Source organism: Dendrobates tinctorius, unplaced genomic scaffold (genome assembly GCF_039654945.1).
Source record: "Dendrobates tinctorius isolate UK_male_01 unplaced genomic scaffold, ASM3965494v1 ptg000370l, whole genome shotgun sequence".
Classification (NCBI taxonomy): Eukaryota; Metazoa; Chordata; class Amphibia; order Anura; family Dendrobatidae; genus Dendrobates; species Dendrobates tinctorius.
The window spans coordinates 4883172-4903854 of NW_027362036.1; positions in this window are offsets into that span (position 1 = coordinate 4883172).

A 20683-nucleotide genomic window follows, 5' to 3' on the forward strand; every position below is an offset into this window, starting at 1 on the left:
TCAGGTTCAATTTTTTTTATTTTACCAAGGGTAATAGGAGAAATTGGACTGCAAAAGTTATTGTGCAATTTGTCCTGAGTACACTGATACCTGATATGTAGGGGGAACCACTGTTTCGGCACATGGCAGACCTCAGAAGGGAAGGAGCGCCGTTTGACTTTTTCAATGCAAAATAGGCTGGAATTCAGATCGGACGCCATGTCACGTTTGGAGAGCCCCTGATGTACCTAAACAGTGGAAACCCTCCCAAGTGACTCCATTTTGGAAACTAGACCCCCCAAGGAACTTATCTAGATATGTGGTGAGAACTTTGAACCCACAAGAGCTTCACAGAAATTTCTAACGTACAGCGGTACAATTAAAAAATCATATTTTTTCCACAAAAATGATCTTTTCACCCCCAATTTTTATTTTTCCAAGGGTAACAGGACCCTAAAAGTTATTGTGCAATTTGTCCTGAGTACGCTGATACCCCATATGTGGGTGTAAAAGACTATTTGGGCGCATGGCAGAGCTGGGAAGGGAAGCAGCGCCATTTGACGTTTTTGGCTGGAATTGATATCGGAAACCATGTCGCAATTGGAAAACCCCTGATGTACCAAAACAGTGGAAACCCCCCACAAATGACACCATTTTGGAAACTAGACCCCCCAAGGAACTTATCTAGATGTGTGGTGAGAACTTTGAACCCCCAAGGGCTTCACAGAAGTTTATAACATACAGCCATACAATTAAAAAATAATACTTTTTCCACAAAAATGATCTTTTCACCCTCAATTCTTATTTTTCCAAGGGTAACAGTACCCTAAAAGATATTGTGCAATTTGTCCTGAGTGCGCTGATACCCCACATGTGGGGGTAAACCACTATTTGGGCGCATGGCAGAGCTGGGAAGGGAAGCAGCGCCATTTGACGTTTTTGGCTGGAATTGAGATCGGACACCATGTCGCGATTGGAAAACCCCTGATGTACCAAAACAGTGGAAACCCCACACAAATGACACCATTTTGGAAACTAGACCCCCCCAAGGAACTTATCTAGATGTGTGGTGAGAACTTTTAACCCTCAAGGGCTTCACAGAAGTTTATAACGCCCGGGCATGAAAATAAAAAAATCATATTTTTTCCACAAACATGATCTTTAAGTCACCAATTTTTTTATTTTCCCAAGGGTGCAAGGAGAAATTTGACCCCAAAAGTTGTTGTCCAATTTGTTCTGAGTACACTGACACCCCATATGTGGGATAAAATTACTGTATGGGCACACGTCGGGGCTCGGAAGGGAAGTAGTGACGTTTTGGAATGCAGACTTTGATGGAATGGTCTGCAGGTGTCATGTTGCCTTTGGAGAGCCCCTAATGTACCTAAACAGTGGAAATCCCCCACAAATGACCCCATTTTGGAAACTAGACCCACTAAGGAACTTATCTAGATGTGTGGTGAGCACTTTGAACCCTCAAGGGCTTCACAGAAGTTTATAATGCCCAGGCATGAAAATAAAAAAATCGTATTTTTTCCACAAACATGATCAATTAGTCTCCAATTTTTTTATTTTCCCAAGGGTAACAGGAGAAATTGGACTGCAAAAGTTGCTGTCCAATTTGTCCTGAGTACGCTGACACCCCATATGTGGGAGAAAACTACTGTATGGACACACATCAGGGCTCGGAAGGGAAGCAGTGACGTTTTGGAATGCAGACTTTGATTGATTGGTCTGCGGGTGTCATGTGCGTTTGGAGAGCCCCTGATGTACCTAAACTATTGAAACTCCCCACAAGTGACCCCATTTTGGAAACTAAACCCCCCACGGAACTTATCTAGATGTGTTGTGAGCACTTTGAACCCCCAAGTGCTTCACAGTAGTTTATAACGCCTGGGCGTGAAAATAAAAAAATCATTTTTTTCCACAAAAATGATATTTTTGCCCCCAATTTTTTATTTTCCTAAGGGTAACAGGAGAAATTGGACCCCAAAAGTTGTTTTGCAATTTGTCCTGAGTATGCTGATACCCTATATGTGGGGGTAAAACACTGTTTGGGCGCATGGCAGAGCTTGAAGGGAAGGAGCACCATTTGACTTTTTCAATGCAGAATTGGCTGGAACTGAGATCAGACGCCATGTTGCATTTGGAGAGCACCTGATGTGCTCAAACAGTGAAAACCCCCCAATTATAACTCCAACCCTAACCCCAACACACCACTAACCCTAATCTCAGCCCTAACCCTAGCCCTAACCCTAGCCCTAACCCTAACCCTAGCCCTAACCCTAACCTAGCCCTAACCCTAACCCTAATGGGAAAATGGAAATAAATACATTTTTTTATTTTATTACTTTCCCCTAACTAAGGGGGTGATAACGGGGGGGGTTGGATTTACTATTTATGGCGGGTTTTATGTTTGGCAGCTGTCGCACGCTAAAAGGCGCTTTTTATTGTAAAAGTAGTTTTTGCATCACCACATATTGAGAGCTATAATTTTTCCGTATTTTGACCCACCGAGTCATGTGAGGTCTTATTTTTTGTGGGATGAGTTGACGTTTTTATTGGTACCATTTTCAGGCATGTGACATTTTTTATCGCTTTTTATTCCGATTTTTGGGACGCAGAATGAACTAAAACCAGCGTTTCATGAATTTCTTTTGGGGGGGTGCGTTTACACCGTTCCGCGTGCGATAAAATTGATAAAGCAGTTTTATTCTTCGGGTCAGTACGGTTACAGCTATACCTCATTTAGGTCGTTTTTTTATGTTTTGTCAGTTTTATGCAATGAAAACTATTTTATATAAAAAATAATTATTTTTGCATTGCTTTATTCTGCGAGCTATAACGTTTTTATTTTTTTGCGGATAATGCTGTATGGTGGCTCGTTTTTTGCGGGACAAGATGACGTTTTCAGCGGTACCATGGATATTTATATGCGTCTTTTTGATCGCGCGTTATTGCACTTTTTGTTCGGTGGTATGATAATAAATCATTATTTTTTGCTTCGTTTTTTATTTTAATTTTTTAAGGGGTTCGTTAAAGGGGTTAACTAATGGCACAGTTTTATAGGGTGGGTTGTTACGGACGCGGCGATACAAAATATGTGTACCTTTATTGTTTTGTTTTTTTTTCAAAAAAAGAATTTATTGGGGAATATTTTTTTTTTTTTACTAATTTATTTAGCGATTTTTTAAAAATTATTTTTACACTTTTTTTTTAACTTTATTACATTGTCCCAGGTGGGACATCACTGTCCTGTGACAGATCGCTGATCTGTCACATCACAGATCACTGTGACAGATCAGCGATCTGTCACAGGCACTGCTGCAGACTTCCTCATGCCTGCGCTTTGCAGGCAGTGAGGAAGTCAGCTCCCTACAGGCCCCCGAAGGTTCCCGTCGCCATCTTGGATCCGGGGGCCTGTAGGGAAGGAGTCCCCGCAGCAGCGCTGCACATTGCGCTGCTGTGGGGGGCTTAGGGAAGCACGGAGGGAGCCCCCTCCCTGCCGATGCATCCCTTTAACCCCCGGTACACCGCGTTCGTGTTTGATCGCGGTGTACAAGGGGTTAACGTGTCGGGGGCGGTCCATGACCGCCCCTGACACATTGTGCCGGGTGTCAGCTGTGATAATCAGCTGACACCCGGCTGCGATCAGCGGCGCTCACCATGTGGGCGATGCTGATCGCTATGACGTACTATCCCGTCCCTGGGAATTAAGTCCCAGGGCACATGGACGGGATAGTACGTCTGATGGCAGTAAGGGGTTAAATGACCCATCAAATACAGGAAAAGGCACGGTGACGTCATAAATAAAAATATATGTCACCGGTCATGAAGGGATTAAGAACAGTGTAAATTAGTTTTTTAATTATGATGATAAAAATAAAATAGATAGATAAAAAAGAATAATCTGGGAAATTCCCTTCACTTTTTGTACAAAAAGATTCAAAGTCGTACATGCAAGTGAGAGACTTGATGTTAAAGACTTCAATTACAATATTTAGCAACAGTGGGATATAGATATAGAATATGTACATCATTGGCATAAATACATTTACAATATACATTGGAAAAATAGAAAAATAAGATTTATAAATGTACATAAGATTTAGTATTCCTATCAGGTACACATGTTTCTAATTTACATATTCACATTGCTTACATTTCTGAAGAATACAACATTGCTCGCTTCCTTATTTGGGAGAGGATACATTTTCGAAAGCTTTCGCACTTAAACTACAGACATCGCCAGCATGAATGTTTAAAAAATGAGGCAATGCACCCAATAAACTACAAGTGCAGGGATGTGAGCATCTTGGATGTCTTCTCCAATTCGTTATCTTAGGATGGGATGCACATCCCACATATTGAATATTTCATTTTTGACACGTGATAATGTAAATTATGTGCAACTACAGTTAATGAATGGTTATTATAAACTCTACGAACTATACTCTTATCTCGTAGTAGAGCTAAGACACGTTTGAATATTATACATACACTATCAAGCAAAAGGGTAACGATGTTTTGAACTTTTGACTTTCAGGCTCCATATCTCACCATCCACTACTGCTTCAAATGTGAAACTACCATCATTTTATAGACAATCATCTTGGCTATCTCGTATATAAATTGGACTTGCAAATAATTTGCATATAATTGGTTATGCAGATTCTTGTCACGTCACTGCATTGCTATTGTTTTGCTCCTAAATATCAAAATATTCATTATTATTTTGTTAGTATTTTGGAAAACCACCTTTGGCTTTCAACACTGCCTAAGGGTACGTGCACATGCTGCGGAATCTGCTGCGGATTCATCCGCGCAGATTTTGCAAAATCCGCAGATAAATCCGCAGGTCAAAAGACGGATTATCCTGCGGTTTGGCCCTGTGGTTTATCACCTCTACAATGGTGGAGATAGGAAACCGCTGCAGAATCCGCAGAAAGAATTGACATGTCAATTCTTTCTGCGGTATAGAAACCGCAGATAAAACGCGTGGAAAATTCCGCAGCTTCTGCACTGCGGTTTCCATTTCCCATAGGGAGTAGTGGTACTGTACACCGCAGCAGAAACTGCTGTGGATCCGCAGCAGAATCTGCAGCGTGTGCACACACCCTAAGTCTTTTGGGGCATTCTCACGATCAGATTCAAGCATGTCTCAACCAAAATCTGATCCCATGTCTTTTCTACACATTCCCAAAATTGGTGCCAATGTCGACGTATGTTCCGAGTCGTTGAAAAAAAAATGCAAAAACAGGATGCATGAAAACCTCACACAGGGAATGCAGGGCTTCTGGTTCACAGCCTCTTAGTAACACCATATAGGGGGGCTGCCCAGTGCCAACTAGAATGCATCCCGTGTGAACCAGAAGCCCTGCATTCCCTGTGTGAACACTGCCACATGCGGATTATTTCTTCTGCACTGATGTGTGGGGAGGTTGAGCTGGGTACGGTTCTGTCTGTAATAGGAGACAGAGTGATTGACAGTAGGTGTCATTTGGCAGTCCGCCATCAGAGGTCACTGGAAAGCACCGATGGCAATGGTTATGTAACTGTCATATGAGGGTTACATAACTGCCAGAAGTGTTGAGCGATCCCTTCCGATATCGGGAAATAAGGGATCGGATTGGATCGGACCGATACCCTAAAAATATCGGGTATCGCCGATTCCGATACCGGAAACCCATGCAAGTCAATGGGGCACAAATATCGGAATGAAAATAAACCCTTTCTTTCCTTGCACATCCAGTTCGCGAGGGGGGAAGAGTTTGGGCGGTGCGTGGGCGGAGACTGTGCATGTGTGTGTGTGCGGGCGGGGTCTGTACGGGCCTCTCGGGGGTCTGTGCGGGCCTGCCGGGGGTCTGTGCGGGCCTGTCGGGGGTCTGTACGGGCCTCTCGGGGATCTGTGGGGCCTGTCGGGGGTCTGTGCAGGCCTGTCGGGGGTCTGTGCGGGCTGCCGGGGGTCTGTGCGGGCCTGCCAGGGGTCTGTGCGGGCCTGCCGGGGGTCTGTGCGGGCTGCCGGGGGTCTGTGCGGGCCTGCCGGGGGTCTGTACGGGCCTGCCGGGGGTCTGTGCGGGCTGCCGGGGGTCTGTGCGGGCTGCCGGGGGTCTGTGTGGGCCTGCCGGGGGTCTGTGCGGGCCTGCCGGGGGTCTGTACGGGCCTGCCGAGGGTCTGTGCGGGCTGCTGGGGGTCTGTACGGGCCTGCCGGGGGTCTGTGCGGGCCTGCTGGGGGTCTGTGCGGGCTGCCGGGGGTCTGTGCGGGCCTGCCGGGGGTCTGTACGGGCCTGCCGGGGGTCTGTGCGGGCTGCCGGGGGTCTGTGCGGGTCTGCCGGGGGTCTATGCAGGCTGCCGGGGGTCTGTACGGGCCTGTCGGGGGTCTGTGCAAGCTGCCGGGGGTCTGTGCGGGTCTGCCGGGTGTTGTGTGTGTGTGCAGGCATCGTCCGATGGGACTACAAGTCCCATCGGGCTATGCCTGCTACAATGACAGTGATTGACATATTAGCCAATGATGGGACAGTAGTAGTCCCATCATCCGGCTAATGTGTTGAATGTAAAAAAAACATACATACTATATACTACTTACATACTACATACATACTACATATATACAACATTCATACAACATACATACATACTACATACTTCATATATACTACATTCATACAACATACATACATTGCATTGTATAATGCTCAACACTAGCCAGAGGTCAAGGTGACTCTGATTGGGCGAAAGTGACTGTCAGGTGACAGAGGGTGGGGCTACCTGGACTGGCTGAATAAATACTGAGGTGAGCTTCTAGAAGCTTCAGTCAGCCAGGGGAGCTCACAAAGAAGCAACCTATCACTAACAACTGGTATTTTCCCCTCGAGCTTTAAACATGCCTCCATCACACCTATCCTCAAAAAGCCCTCTCTTGACCCATCCTCTGTATTATTATTATTATTATTATTATTATTATTATTATTTATTGTTATAGCGCCATTTATTCCATGGCGCTTTACATGTAGGGAGGGGTATACATAAAAACAAGTACAATAATGTTGAACAATACAAGTCATAACTGGTACAGGAGGAGAGAGGACCCTGCCCGCGAAGGCTCACAATCTACAAGGGATGGGTGAAAATACAGTAGGCGAGGGTAGAGCTGGTCATGCAGCGGTTTGGTCGATCGGTGGTTACTGCAGGTTATAGGCTTGTCGGAAGAGGTGGGTCTTCAGGCTCTTTTTGAAGGTTTCGATGGTAGGTGAGAGTCTGATATGTTGTGGTAGAGAGTTCCAGAGTAGGGGTGATGCGCGAGAGAAATCTTGTATGCGATTGTGGGAAGAGGAGATAAGAGGGGAGTAGAGAAGGAGATCTTGTGAGGATCGGAGGTTGCGTGCAGGAAAGTACCGGGAGACAAGGTCACAGATGTATGGAGGAGACAGGTTGTGGATGGCTTTGTATGTCATGGTTAGGGTTTTGTACTGGAGTCTCTGGGCAATGGGGAGCCAGTGAAGGGATTGACAGAGGGGAGAAGCTGGGGAATAGCGGGGGGGACAGGTGTATTAGTCGGGCAGCGGAGTTTAGAATAGATTGGAGGGGTGCGAGAGTGTTCGAGGGGAGGCCACTGAGCAGGAGGTTGCAGTAGTCAAGGCGAGAGATAATGAGGGCATGGACTAGGGTTTTTGCAGATTCTTGGTTGAGGAATGAACGGATTTGTGAAATATTTTTGAGTTGAAGTCGGCAGGAAGTGGAAAGGGCTTGGATATGTGGTTTGAAGGAGAGATCAGCATCAAGGATTACCCCGAGGCAGCGAGCTTGTGGGACTGGGGAGAGTGGGCAGCCATTTACTGTAATGGATAGGTTCGTTGGGGGGGTCACGTGAGATGGGGGAAAGATGATGAATTCTGTTTTGTCCATGTTAAGTTTCAGAAATCTGGTAGAGAAGAAGGATGAAATAGTGGACAGACATTGAGGGATTCTGGTTAGCAGGGAGGTGATATCTGGTCCAGAGATGCAGATCTGTGTGTCATCAGCATAGAGATGATACTGAAAGCCATGAGATTCTATAAGCTGTCCCAGGCCAAAGGTGTAAATGGAGAAGAGCAGGGGTCCTAGGACTGAACCTTGTGGGACTCCGACAGATAGGGGGTGAGGTGAGGAGGTGGTGTGTGAGTGGGAGACGCTGAATGTCCGGTCTGTTAGGTATGATGAGATCCAGGACAAGGCCAAGTCTGTGATGCCAAGGCATGAGAGGGTCTGTAATAGTAGGGAATGGTCCACTGTGTCAAAGGCAGCCGACAGGTCCAGGAGGAGGAGGATAGAGTAGTGTCGCTTGCTCTTGGCGGTTAAGAGGTCATTGGTGACCTTAGTAAGGGCAGTTTCGGTGGAGTGGTGTGACCGGAAGCCAGATTGTAAGCGGTCGAAGAGGGAGCAAGAAGAGAGATGGGAGGACAGTTCAAGGTAGACGTGTTGTTCCAGTAGCTTGGAGGCATAGGGGAGAAGTGATAGAGGGCAATAGCTAGATACAGATGATGGGTCAAGAGAGGGCTTTTTGAGGATAGGTGTGATTGAGGCATGTTTAAAGCTTGAGGGGAAAACACCAGTTGTTAGTGATAGGTTGAAGAGATGGGTTAGGGTTATATCTGTTGTTATACCGGTTATATCTGGCTATCGCCCTATATCATTTCTCCCCTATGCCTCCAAGCTACTGGAACAACACGTCTACCTTGAACTGTCCTCCCATCTCTCTTCTTGCTCCCTCTTCGACCGCTTACAATCTGGCTTCCAGTCACACCACTCCACTGAAACTGCCCTTATTAAGGTCACCAATGACCTCTTAACGGCCAAGAGCAAGCAACACTACTCTGTCCTACTCCTCCTGGACCTGTCGGCTGCCTTTGACACAGTGGACCATTCCCTATTATTACAGACCCTCTCATCCCTTGGCATCACAGACTTGGCCCTATCCTGGATCTCATCATACCTAACAGACCGGACATTCAGCGTCTCCCACTCACACACCACCTCCTCACCTCGCCCCCTATCTGTCGGAGTCCCACAAGGTTCAGTCCTAGGACCCCTGCTCTTCTCCATTTACACCTTTGGCCTGGGACAGCTCATAGAATCTCATGGCTTTCAGTATCATCTCTATGCTGAAGACACACAGATCTACATCTCTGGACCAGATATCACCTCCCTACTAACCAGAATCCCTCAATGTCTGTCCACTATTTCATCCTTCTTCTCCGCTAGATTTCTGAAACTTAACATGGACAAAACAGAATTCATCATCTTTCCCCCATCTCACGTGACCCCCCCAATGAACCTATCCATTACAGTAAATGGCTGCCCACTCTCCCCAGTCCCACAAGCTCGCTGCCTCGGGGTAATCCTTGATGCTGATCTCTCCTTCAAACCACATATCCCAGCCCTTTCTACTTCCTGCTGACTTCAACTCAAAAATATTTCACGAATCCGTTCATTCCTCAACCAAAAATCTGCAAAAACCCTAGTCCATGCCCTCATCATCTCTCGCCTTGACTACTGCAACCTCCTGCTCTGTGGCCTCCCCTCGAACACTCTCACACCCCTCCAATCTATTCTAAACTCTGCTGCCCGACTAATCCACCTGTCCCCACGCTATTCCCCAGCTTCTCCCCTCTGTCAATCCCTTCACTGGCTCCCCATTGCCCAGAGACTCCAGTACAAAACCCTAACCATGACATACAAAGCCATCCACAACCTGTCTCCTCCATACATCTGTGACCTCGTCTCCCGGTACTTTCCTGCACGCAACCTCCGATCCTCACAAGATCTCCTTCTCTACTTCCCTCTTATCTCCTCTTCCCACAATCGCATACAAGATTTCTCTCGCGCATCACCCCTACTTTGGAACTCTCTACCACAACATATCAGACTCTCACCTACCATCGAAACCTTCAAAAAGAGCCTGAAGACCGTCCTCTTCCGACAAGCCTATAACCTGCAGTAACCACCGATCGACCAAACCGCTGCATGACCAGCTCTACCCTCGCCTATTGTATTCTCACCCATTCCTTGTAGATTGAGAGCCTTCGCGGGCAGGGTCCTCTCTCCTCCTGTACCAGTTATGACTTGTATTGTTTAACATTATTGTACTTGTTTTTATTATGTATACCCCTCCTTACATGTAAAGCGCCATGGAATAAATGGCGCTATAACATTAAATAATATTAATAATAATAATAATAATAATAATAATAATAATAATAATAATAATAAGCAGGGTCTGTCACACAGAGGAGACCCCCGCAGAGACTTTCTGACGGTAGAAAACGGTCACGGGGGGGTGACCCGACAGCACATTGGTCACAGGTAGAGATGGCCTGTGAGGGCCTGGTATACGGTGGACTTTGAAAGGTGAAACGCCGTGGTGGATTGGCCTTGGGCAGCCACAGTGGATAGAGCCACGAAGTACGCCTGCTGAAGAAGTAAATAAGTGAAGGTACTCAGGCCGTTCTGCAAGAGGAGAACAGTGTGCAATATTTGTCATGCATTGTGCTGGTCGTCATATGGGCGGCCAATAAAAGAAAAACCTGTTGAATACATCTCCTGTTTCTGTCTCGTGCCTGTAGACACCAAGAAGCGGGTCACCCCCCATTCCTGTGAGTATAGCACACCCTCTGCCGCCTACCAGCCACTAGAGTTGAGGGAAACGGGTCGAAAAAATTCAAAAGTCGCCGACTTTTGGCAAAGTCAGGTCTCATGAAACGAAACCCGACCCTAGGATGAGGTCGGCCACGAGGTCGGCGACTTACGCGCCAAAGTCGCGTTTCAAAAGTTTGTTTTGCGCTCTTTTTCAGCCAATCAGGATCCACGGACACTGTGGGCAACGTGATGACCTAGGCACGGGTCACCACCATCTTTCAGAAGGGCATGCAAGTGATTGGCTTGCTTTGGTGGGCGTCACAGGGGGTATAAAAGGGCGTGCACGCCGACCGCCATCTTACTTCTGCCGATCTTAGTATAGGGAGAGGTTGCTGCTGATTCTGTAGGGAGAGCGTTAGGCAGGGAAGAAGACAAAAAAACTGCTTCTGCTGCTAGCGATTTGGCCTGCACAACACACAAGTCACTGTGTGTGCAGTGCAAGGGGAGGCTATATTGTGGTGTATCAGTGGTGTTGGTTGTTGGGCTGCCTTTTAAGGCTTCCTGACACGCTGGCATTGCTGTTTACCCACTGCTCCGCAAACTGCTTTTTTAAAAGCAATCCAATCTCCCTTATCCTCTAGTCACTTTTGTCACAGCTGTGCCATCGAGCCTGTCACATAGCGCTCAGATATCAGTAGGCCTCACACAATCCACAAGTGTCCAGTGTCCAAAAGTGTGCGCAGAGATTCAAAATCTCCATTATCCTCTCGTCACTTTTGTCACAGGCAGCTGTGCCATCAAGCGTGTCACATAGGGCTCAGATATCAGTGGGCCTCACACAATCCACAAGTGTCCAGTGTCCAAAAGTGTGCGCAGAGATTCAAAATCTCCATTATCCTCTCGTCACTTTGGTCACAGCTGTGCCATCGAGCCTGTCACATAGCGCTCAGATATCAGTGGGCCTCACACAATCCACAAGTGTCCAGTGTCCAAAAGTGTGCGCAGAGATTCAAAATCTCCATTATCCTCTCGTCACTTTTGTCACAGGCAGCTGTGCCATCGAGCCTGTCACATAGCGCTCAGATATCAGTGGGTCTCACACAATCCACAAGTGTCCAGTGTCCAAAAGTGTGCACAGAGATTCAAAATCTCCATTATCCTCTCGTCACTTTGGTCACAGCTGTGCCATCGAGCCTGTCACATAGCGCTCAGATATCAGTGGGCCTCACACAATCCACAAGTGTCCAGTGTCCAAAAGTGTGCGCAGAGATTCAAAATCTCCATTATCCTCTCGTCACTTTGGTCACAGGCAGCTGTGCCATCGAGCGTGTCACATAGCGCTCAGATATCAGTGGGCCTCACACAATCCACAAGTGTCCAGTGTCCAAAAGTGTGCGCAGAGATTCAAAATCTCCATTATCCTCTCGTCACTTTGGTCACAGGCAGCTGTGCCATCGAGCATGTCACATAGCGCTCAGATATCAGTGGGCCTCACACAATCCACAAGTGTCCAGTGTCCAAAAGTGTGCGCAGAGATTCAAAATCTCCATTATCCTCTCGTCACTTTGGTCACAGGCAGCTGTGCCATCGAGCGTGTCACATAGCGCTCAGATATCAGTGGGCCTCACACAATCCACAAGTGTCCAGTGTCCAAAAGTGTGCGCAGAGATTCAAAATCTCCATTATCCTCTCGTCACTTTGGTCACAGGCAGCTGTGCCATCGAGCGTGTCACATAGCGCTCAGATATCAGTGGGCCTCACACAATCCACAAGTGTCCAGTGTCCAAAAGTGTGCGCAGAGATTCAAAATCTCCATTATCCTCTCGTCACTTTGGTCACAGGCAGCTGTGCCATCGAGCGTGTCACATAGCGCTCAGATATCAGTGGGCCTCACACAATCCACAAGTGTCCAGTGTCCAAAAGTGTGCGCAGAGATTCAAAATCTCCATTATCCTCTCGTCACTTTGGTCACAGGCAGCTGTGCCATCGAGCCTGTCACATAGCGCTCAGATATCAGTGGGCCTCACACAATCCACAAGTGTCCAGTGTCCAAAAGTGTGCGCAGAGATTCAAAATCTCCATTATCCTCTCGTCACTTTGGTCACAGGCAGCTGTGCCATCGAGCCTGTCACATAGCGCTCAGATATCAGTGGGCCTCACACAATCCAAAAGTGTCCACTGTCCACAAGTGTGTGCAGAAATTCTAAATCTCCCCTGTCCTATAGACACCTTGTACCTTGTTTTACATTACTATATATTTTGTTGGATTTTGTCTACATTTCTACCAAAAATGAGGAAGGCTGGTGGAAGAGGCCGTGGAATTGGGCGGGGGTTGGCAGCTGGTAATGATGGTGTTGGTGGTGGATCTGATGGTAGTGGCAAGAGCAAAATAGGACCGAATGCAGGAGGTGCTGACCCTGTGTCATCGTCTGGCTACATAAGGCCTCGAACGCTTAGTTTTCTAGGAGTTGGCAAACCGCTTTTAAAGGCAGAGCATCAGGAAAAAGTTTTGTCTTACATTGCTGACTCAGCCTCCAGCTCTATCGCCTCCTCTTCTTCAGTTGTAAAAAGTAAAAGCACTGAGTCGTCATTGGAGGCTCATGTTCATGAACCACACCTTTCCTTGTGTCCTTCACCCCAACCAAGATTGAAGGATGACGCAGGCCATACTACTGATTACTCCATGGAGCTGTTTTCACATACCATGCCTGGATTATCAAGTGAAATGGTGAATTACCCAGGCCAAGATGAATCTGACATGGAGTGCACTGATGCACAGCCGCTGATGGATGATTCTGCTGGTACATTCACTCAGAGCACTACATTGTCCTCGCAGTGTACAGAGCCAGATTTTGACCCTGATGAGACTCAGGTGCCCCTTCCCGCACACTATACCACCATACACGGTGACACAGAGAAAGGTGCACATGACATAGAAGAGGAGGTGATGGATGACCCAGTTGTTGACCCAGATTGGCATCCATTGGGGGAAGAGGGTGCTGCTTCCAATAGCTCAGATGAGGAGCATCCACAGCAGATATCGACATCGCAACAGCTGTTATCTGGCAGGCCCGGAGCACTCCAAAGACAGGTTCCAAACATCAAAAGAGTTGCTGGACAGCTTGTCCAGAGGGTCAAAAGATCACAGCGTGCTAGGCCGCAAAATGTCTGCCAAAGTAGAAAGAGTGCAGTGTGGCACTTTTTTGAACAAAATCCTCATGATCAGGCCAAGGTTATCTGTAAGAAGTGCGCAAAGACCTTTAGCCGAGGGAAAAATCTGAAAAATTTGAATACCAGTTGCATGCTTAGACATTTAACCAGCATGCACTTGCAAGCGTGGACACAACACCAAACCTCAAGTGCCACATGTGCTACTGATCACAACGAAGGTAGTCAGCAACGCTACATTGTTTCCCCCACTGTAAGCCCACCGGTTAGCACAGCAGCAAATGTTGAGGTGTCGTTGCAAGACCACAGCAGTCAGGGAATCCCACTGTTATATCAACGAAAGACTGATTCTAGGCCATCAGAAAGAACACCAACTCCATCACCATCATCAACCCTCTCTCAGTCCGCCCTGTCCACCGCTACTTCCACCATATGCAGCTCTCAAGTCCAGCTCACCCTCCCAGACACTATGAGTAGGTCAAGAAAGTACTCAGTCTCTCATCCGCGTACACTGGGTTTGAACGCCCACATTGCCAAACTAATATCGTTTGAGATGATGCCCTTTCGGTTGGTGGAAAGCACAGCTTTCCGCGAACTCATGGCCTATGCAGTACCACGCTATGACCTACCCAGTCGCCACTTCTTCTCTCGCAAAGCCATCCCAGCCCTCCACCATCATGTGAAAGACCGCATTGTCCATGCACTCAAGCAGTCAGTGAGCGGAAAGGTGCACCTCACAACTGATGCATGGTCCAGTCGGCATGGCCAGGGCCGTTACGTGTCCATCACTGCGCACTGGGTTAATGTGGTGGATGCAGGGTCCACAGGGGACAGCGGTGGTGGTACAGTGCTGCCTAGCCCACGGTCTAGGAAACAGTTGGCTGTAGGCGTTCGACCCTCCTCCTCCTCCTCCTCCTCCAGAAGCGATAGCTCGTCAACAGAGCGCAGTCGTACGAGCACTCCATCTGCAGCTGCCACTGTTGCACACGATGTGTCCCCCTATCGAGCAGCTAGTGGAAAGCGTCAGCAGGCTGTGTTGCAGATGATGTGTTTGGGCGACAGACACACCGCCGAGGTGCTGGCCGAGTACTTGAAGCGGCAAACTGAGTCATGGCTGGGCAGTGTACATCTTGAGGCAGGCAAGGTAGTTAGTGATAACGGCCGTAATTTTGTGGCAGCCATAGCCCTTTCAAAACTCAGCCACATACCTTGCTTGGCTCACACCTTGAACCTGGTGGTGCAGTGCTTCCTCAAAAATTATCCGGAGTTAACAGCCCTGCTCCAGAAGGTGCGAAGACTGTGCGCGCACATCCGCCGGTCGCCTGTACACTCCGTTCGTATGCAGAAGCTGCAGCGATTGCTCCACCTTCCCAACCACCGCCTCATTATCGACATTGCAACAAGGTGGAACTCCACCCTGCACATGGTGGAGCGGCTGTGCGAGCAGAGGCAGGCCATAATGCATTTGTTGGAGGATACACGGCCAGGCACTTTGAGAGCAGACATGGAGTTGACAGGCGTGCAGTGGTCGAAGCTGAAAGACCTTTGTAAAGTCCTTCAGTGTTTTGAGGAATGCACACGGCTGGTAAGCGCAGACGACGCCATCCTAAGCATGAGCATCCCACTTATGCGTCTGCTCATGCAAACTTTGACGCACCTTAAGGAGCAGGTGTCTGCAGCCAATGTTGATGAGGAGGAAGAGGAGGAGGGAATCCTTGATGACATTCAGCCATTGTCTGCTCAGGGACCTCTCCTGGACGAGGTGGAGGAAGAAGAGGAGGAGGAGGATGATGGGGATGATTACTTAGGGGAGGAGGATGCATCTCGTGGGGCAAGTGAAAATGTTGGCGTGGCAAGGTCTGGTACAGGGTTTGTGCGTGACTGGAGGGATGTGGATTTGCCAGAAAGTGCTCCTCCACCCAGCACTCGCAGTGCATCATTGACACCGGGAACATTGGCCCACATGTCAGATTATGCCTTGCGGATCCTAAAAAGGGACCCCCGCATTGCCAAAATGATGAACGATGACGACTACTGGTTGGCCAGCATCCTGGATCCACGCTATAAAGGCAAATTACAAAACATCATGCCACAGGAGAACCTTGACCTAATATTGGCTAATAAACAAGCAACTCTGGTAAATCGGTTGCTTGAGGCATTCCCAGCACACAGCAGCGGTGATGGTTCTCACACGAGCCGTACGGGCCGGGGGCAGCTTGGCAGAGGTGTTCGTGGTGCACACAGCAGAAGTGGCGTTGGAGACAGGGGTTTCATGACAGAAAAATGGCTTGCTTTGGTCCACCTCTTCCTGGTACTTCACCTATTTCGCCTTTTGCATCAGCTGAATGTCCAACATCAACATATGCCACTTTCTGAAACTCCCTAACTGTGCTGCCTCCCCCCCCCATGGCCGGGGTCACCACCTACCGCACGACACCGTGCGAGTGCCGTTGCCCTGGACAGGTGGGTAGGCCGACTCTTGGGCGCGGGCACTGGCACAGGGTCCCTCATAGTGCAATCAAGTGTCTCTGATGGTGGTGGTGCACACCCGCCGTCAGACACACCGCTGTACTATGAGGGGCCCAGTGCCAGTACCGACGCCCACGAGTGGGCCCCCCTTGCTTGGGCAGGGCCCCAGCATTTGCAATCTTTACCTCTCCCTGCTCCTCCGCTGTGTAATCTGGGCCGTCAAATCCATACTGTGCCTGACACCGTCTGAGCCTGCCTCCTGAGACATATATTTTGAATGTGTACGCTATCCATACATGTTATCCGGGGATACGGTACCCTTTCTAACCTTTGTGCAATCACGTGCAATCCATACTGTGCCTGACACCGTCAGAGCCTGCCTCCTGAGACATATATTTTGAATGTGTACGCTATCCATACATGTTATCCAGGGATACGGTACCCTTTCTAACCTTTGTGCAATCACGTGCAATCCATACTGGGCGTGAGAACGGCTGGCGAGCTGTTAAGCAAGCTACAGCACCTGTCCAGACAAGTACAGGGATTCCCTAGCGAGGAGACTTATTTGATTGTTTTCAATGTTGGGACAGCAATTTTTGGGGAGCACTATACTCTGGAGAATGATAGATGGGGCCCACCATACACTGGAACATTCCAAAGGTGGACATCAGACACTGGAGCAGCATTTACAGGGCCCATTATACACTAGAGCATTAGAAATGGGGCCCATTATGTTTGGAGCATTATTTGGGCCCATAAGACAGTGGAGCTTCATCCATGGGGACCAACATATACTGTAGCATTATGTGGAGCTCATCATATACTGTTTCAAACATTATATGGGACCAATGATTCTGTATGGAGAAATAGATGGGCCTCGTCATGAGATGTAAAAAGTGAGGTATTTTTCATTGTACTATACCGCTATTTATCTGCCGTATCGGAGCATGATGAGTTGTGGTATGTGTTAAAGGGGCGCTCTTTCGCCCAGGGCACATGAAAACCTGCAGCCAGCCCTCCCCCCCCACAACTTTAGCCAAATAACCCCCATTTTTCAGTGCGTAACTTGTATTATGAAGTTAATTAAGGTTGACAAGCTTAAGTAAGAAGAATTGATGCTTTTGGCATTCAAATGGGCACTGTAGGTGTGTTTCCTGTCCTCCTCTCACTGCCGACTTTTATTCCCCATTGACTTACATTGGGTTTCGTGTTTCGGGACGACCTCGACTTTTCCCTATAATCGGACGATCTTGCTCGACCCGACTTTTGGAAAAGTCGGGTTTCACGAAACGAAATGCGAACCTAAAAAACCAAAAGTCGCTCAACTCTACCAGCCACATCTCCTAAATACTCACAGCACGCTACCCTCCGCCCCAGCCTGCCACCCGGGCCCCTACAGGTGTACCACATGGCTAATCCCTGATTGTAGGCTGGCTGTTTCATTTGGTATTTATGCACCTGTGCAGCTGCCATTTTACTTGGGTCCGCTGCACCCTGTATTAGTGCAGATGCATTTAGGACTGTCTGGTTTGTATCTGAATTTTTTGGAGGATTTTTTCCTCTTTTTGAGATTTTCATGTTAGAGTAGGACTGGCAAGTGTAAGGAACTTTGACGCAGTTTGCCAGCTTCCATATGAAGGCCTTAATATCAACCAATACCTTACATATATTGATATTTTTTTGTGCACTTTTTATATTTCTTTTAGGGCTCAAATGGTTCTGCAAACTTGTGGCCTCTGTTCACACGGGATGCATTCTAATTGGCACTGGGCCACAAGGGGGGCTATATGGTGTAACTAAGAGGTTGTGAACCAGAAGCCTTGCATTCCCTGTGTGAACACTGCCATATGCAGATTGTTTCTTCTGCACTGGTATACCACACGGCCAATCCCTGATTGTAGGCTGGTTGTTTCATTTGGTATTTATGCACCTGTGCAGCTGCCATTTTACTTGGGTCCGCTGCACCCTGTGTTAGTGCAGATGCATTTAGGCCTGTCTGGTTTCTATCAAAAACAGGATGCAGCAGACCCCCATAATAAAAGATAGCAAAGGTGCAAAAGGGGGGCATGTAATAGCCTGTTGGCTGGGCATTGTGCTACATGTGTGTGACTTGCACCCTAATGCAAGGTTCATCTGCGTGCAATTCTAATTTACTAGGCAATTACCCCCTCCATGGATTGGTAGGGTGAGAGTGGTTGTTTCATCATTATTTTGCACCTGTGTCATCTCCTTTATTAAGGGGGTTTGCTACATCCTGTTTGTGCATTTATTTTGTGACCTTGGCTGGTAAATAACATTGCCTTTTTGCTATGTTTATAAAAAGCTGAATATGAAGAGGAATTTCACCTTTCAGCATGACATCGACCCTATGGACACCTGCATATCAACAAAAGAATATATTTGCTGGAAGGAGATTAAGGTTTTAGAATGGCCCAGCCTGAGCTTAGACCTGTATCCAATTGAAAATATGTGGGTTATTATTAATTATTAATATTTGTTTATATAGCGCCATTGATTCCATGGTGCTGTACATGAGAAGGGGTTACATACAAATTACAGATCTCACTTAAGGCCCCGTCACACTCAGCGACTTACCAGCGATCCCAACACCGATATCAAGGTAAGTCGCTATGTGATCGCTGGTGAGCTGTCACACAGACAGCTTCACCAGCGATCAGCACAGCGATACCGAGCGCCCGGCATCGCTGGCCATCCCTGTAAAAAATAGAATCAAAATAAAAAATATAGTTATTCTCACCTTCCGACGTCCCGTTCAGCCATCCTGCCTCTCTCCACGCTCCGGTCCCAGTGATCCTTTGTGAGAATGACCGCGAGATGTCACAGTCTCGAGGGATAACAAAGTCTCGCGGTCATTCGTGCAAAGGATCACTGGGACCGGAGCGTGGAGAGAGGCAGGATGGCTGAACAGGACGTCGGAAGGTGAGAATAACTATATTTTTTATTTTTTTTATTATTTTTTACACCTGATAACTGGTCTCCCGCCTGTCACACACAGCGATGCGTGCTGGCCAGCGGGAGACCAGCGACCAAAGAAATGTCCAGAGGTTTCTTCCAGCGATCAGCGATACCGGCAGGGGGGCCGCTCGCTGATCGCTGTCACACACAGTGATCTCGCTGGTAAGATCGCTGTTGTGTCACAAAAGTTGTGACTCAGCAGCGATCTCGCTACCGAGATCGCTGAGTGTGACGGGGCCTTTACAGTAAACAAACTAACAATCACAGACTGATATAGAGGGGAGAGAGGACCCTGCCCTTTCGGGCTTACATTCTACAGGATGGTGGAGAAGGAGACAGTAGGTTGGGGGGTTGCAGCAGCTCCAGTGATGGTGAGGCGGTAGCTCCAGTAGTGGTGAGGGGTCAGCGGGGATCATAGCAAGCTGTAGGCTTTCCTGAAAAGGTGTGTTTTCAGGTTCCGTGTGAAGGATCCGAGTGTGGTTGATAGCCGGACATGGTGGGGCAAAGAATTCCAGAGGATGGGGGCTATTTTGGAGAAGTCTTGGAGGCGGTTGGGTGAGGAGCGAATAATTGTGGAGGAGAGTAGGAGGAATTCGGAGGATCGTAGATTACGTGAGGGAAGATATCGGGAGATTATTTCACAGATAAATGGAGGAGACAGGTTATAGATGGCCTTGTAGGTCAGTATTAGTAATTTGAATTTGATACGCAGAGGTAGTGGGAGCCAGTGAAGAGATTTGCAGAGGGGAGAAGCGGAGGAGTAGCGAGGAGAGAGATGAATTAGTCGGGCAGCATAGTTAAGGATGGACTGGAGAGGTGCGAGGGTGTTAGCAGGTAGGCCACAGGAAAGGATGTTGCAGTAGTCAAGACGGGATATTTAAGGACATACACAAGCATTTTAGAAGAGTGAGGGATGAGGAAGGGACGGATTCTGAAAATATTTTTGAGCTGGAGGCGGCAGGAGGTGGAGAGAGCTTGGATGTGCGGTTTGAAGGACAGGGCAGAGTCAAGGGTTACTCCGAGGCAGCGGACCTCTGGTACGGGGGAAAGCGTGATGTCGTCAATTGCTATAGATAGGTCAGGTAAGGAAGATCTGTGAGATGGGGGAAAAACGATCAGTTCAGATTTGTCCACAATCAGTTTGAGGAAGCGGGAGGAGAAGGAAGATATGGCTGATAGACACTCCGGGATTTTGGAGAACAGAGAGGTGATGTCTGGGCGAGAGAGGTAGATCTGAGTATCAACGGCATAAAGGTGGTACTGGAATCCGTGGGACTTTATGAGTTGCCCCAGGCCAAGTGTATAGATTGAGAAGAGCAGGGGTCCTAGAACAGAGCCTTGGAGGACTCTAACAGAGAGAGGGCAGGATGAGGAGGTAGTGTGGGAGTGGGAGACACTGAATGTGCTGTTGGAGAGGTATGAGGAGATCCAGGATAGGGCAAGGTCTTTGATGCCAAAGGAAAGGGATCTGTAGTAG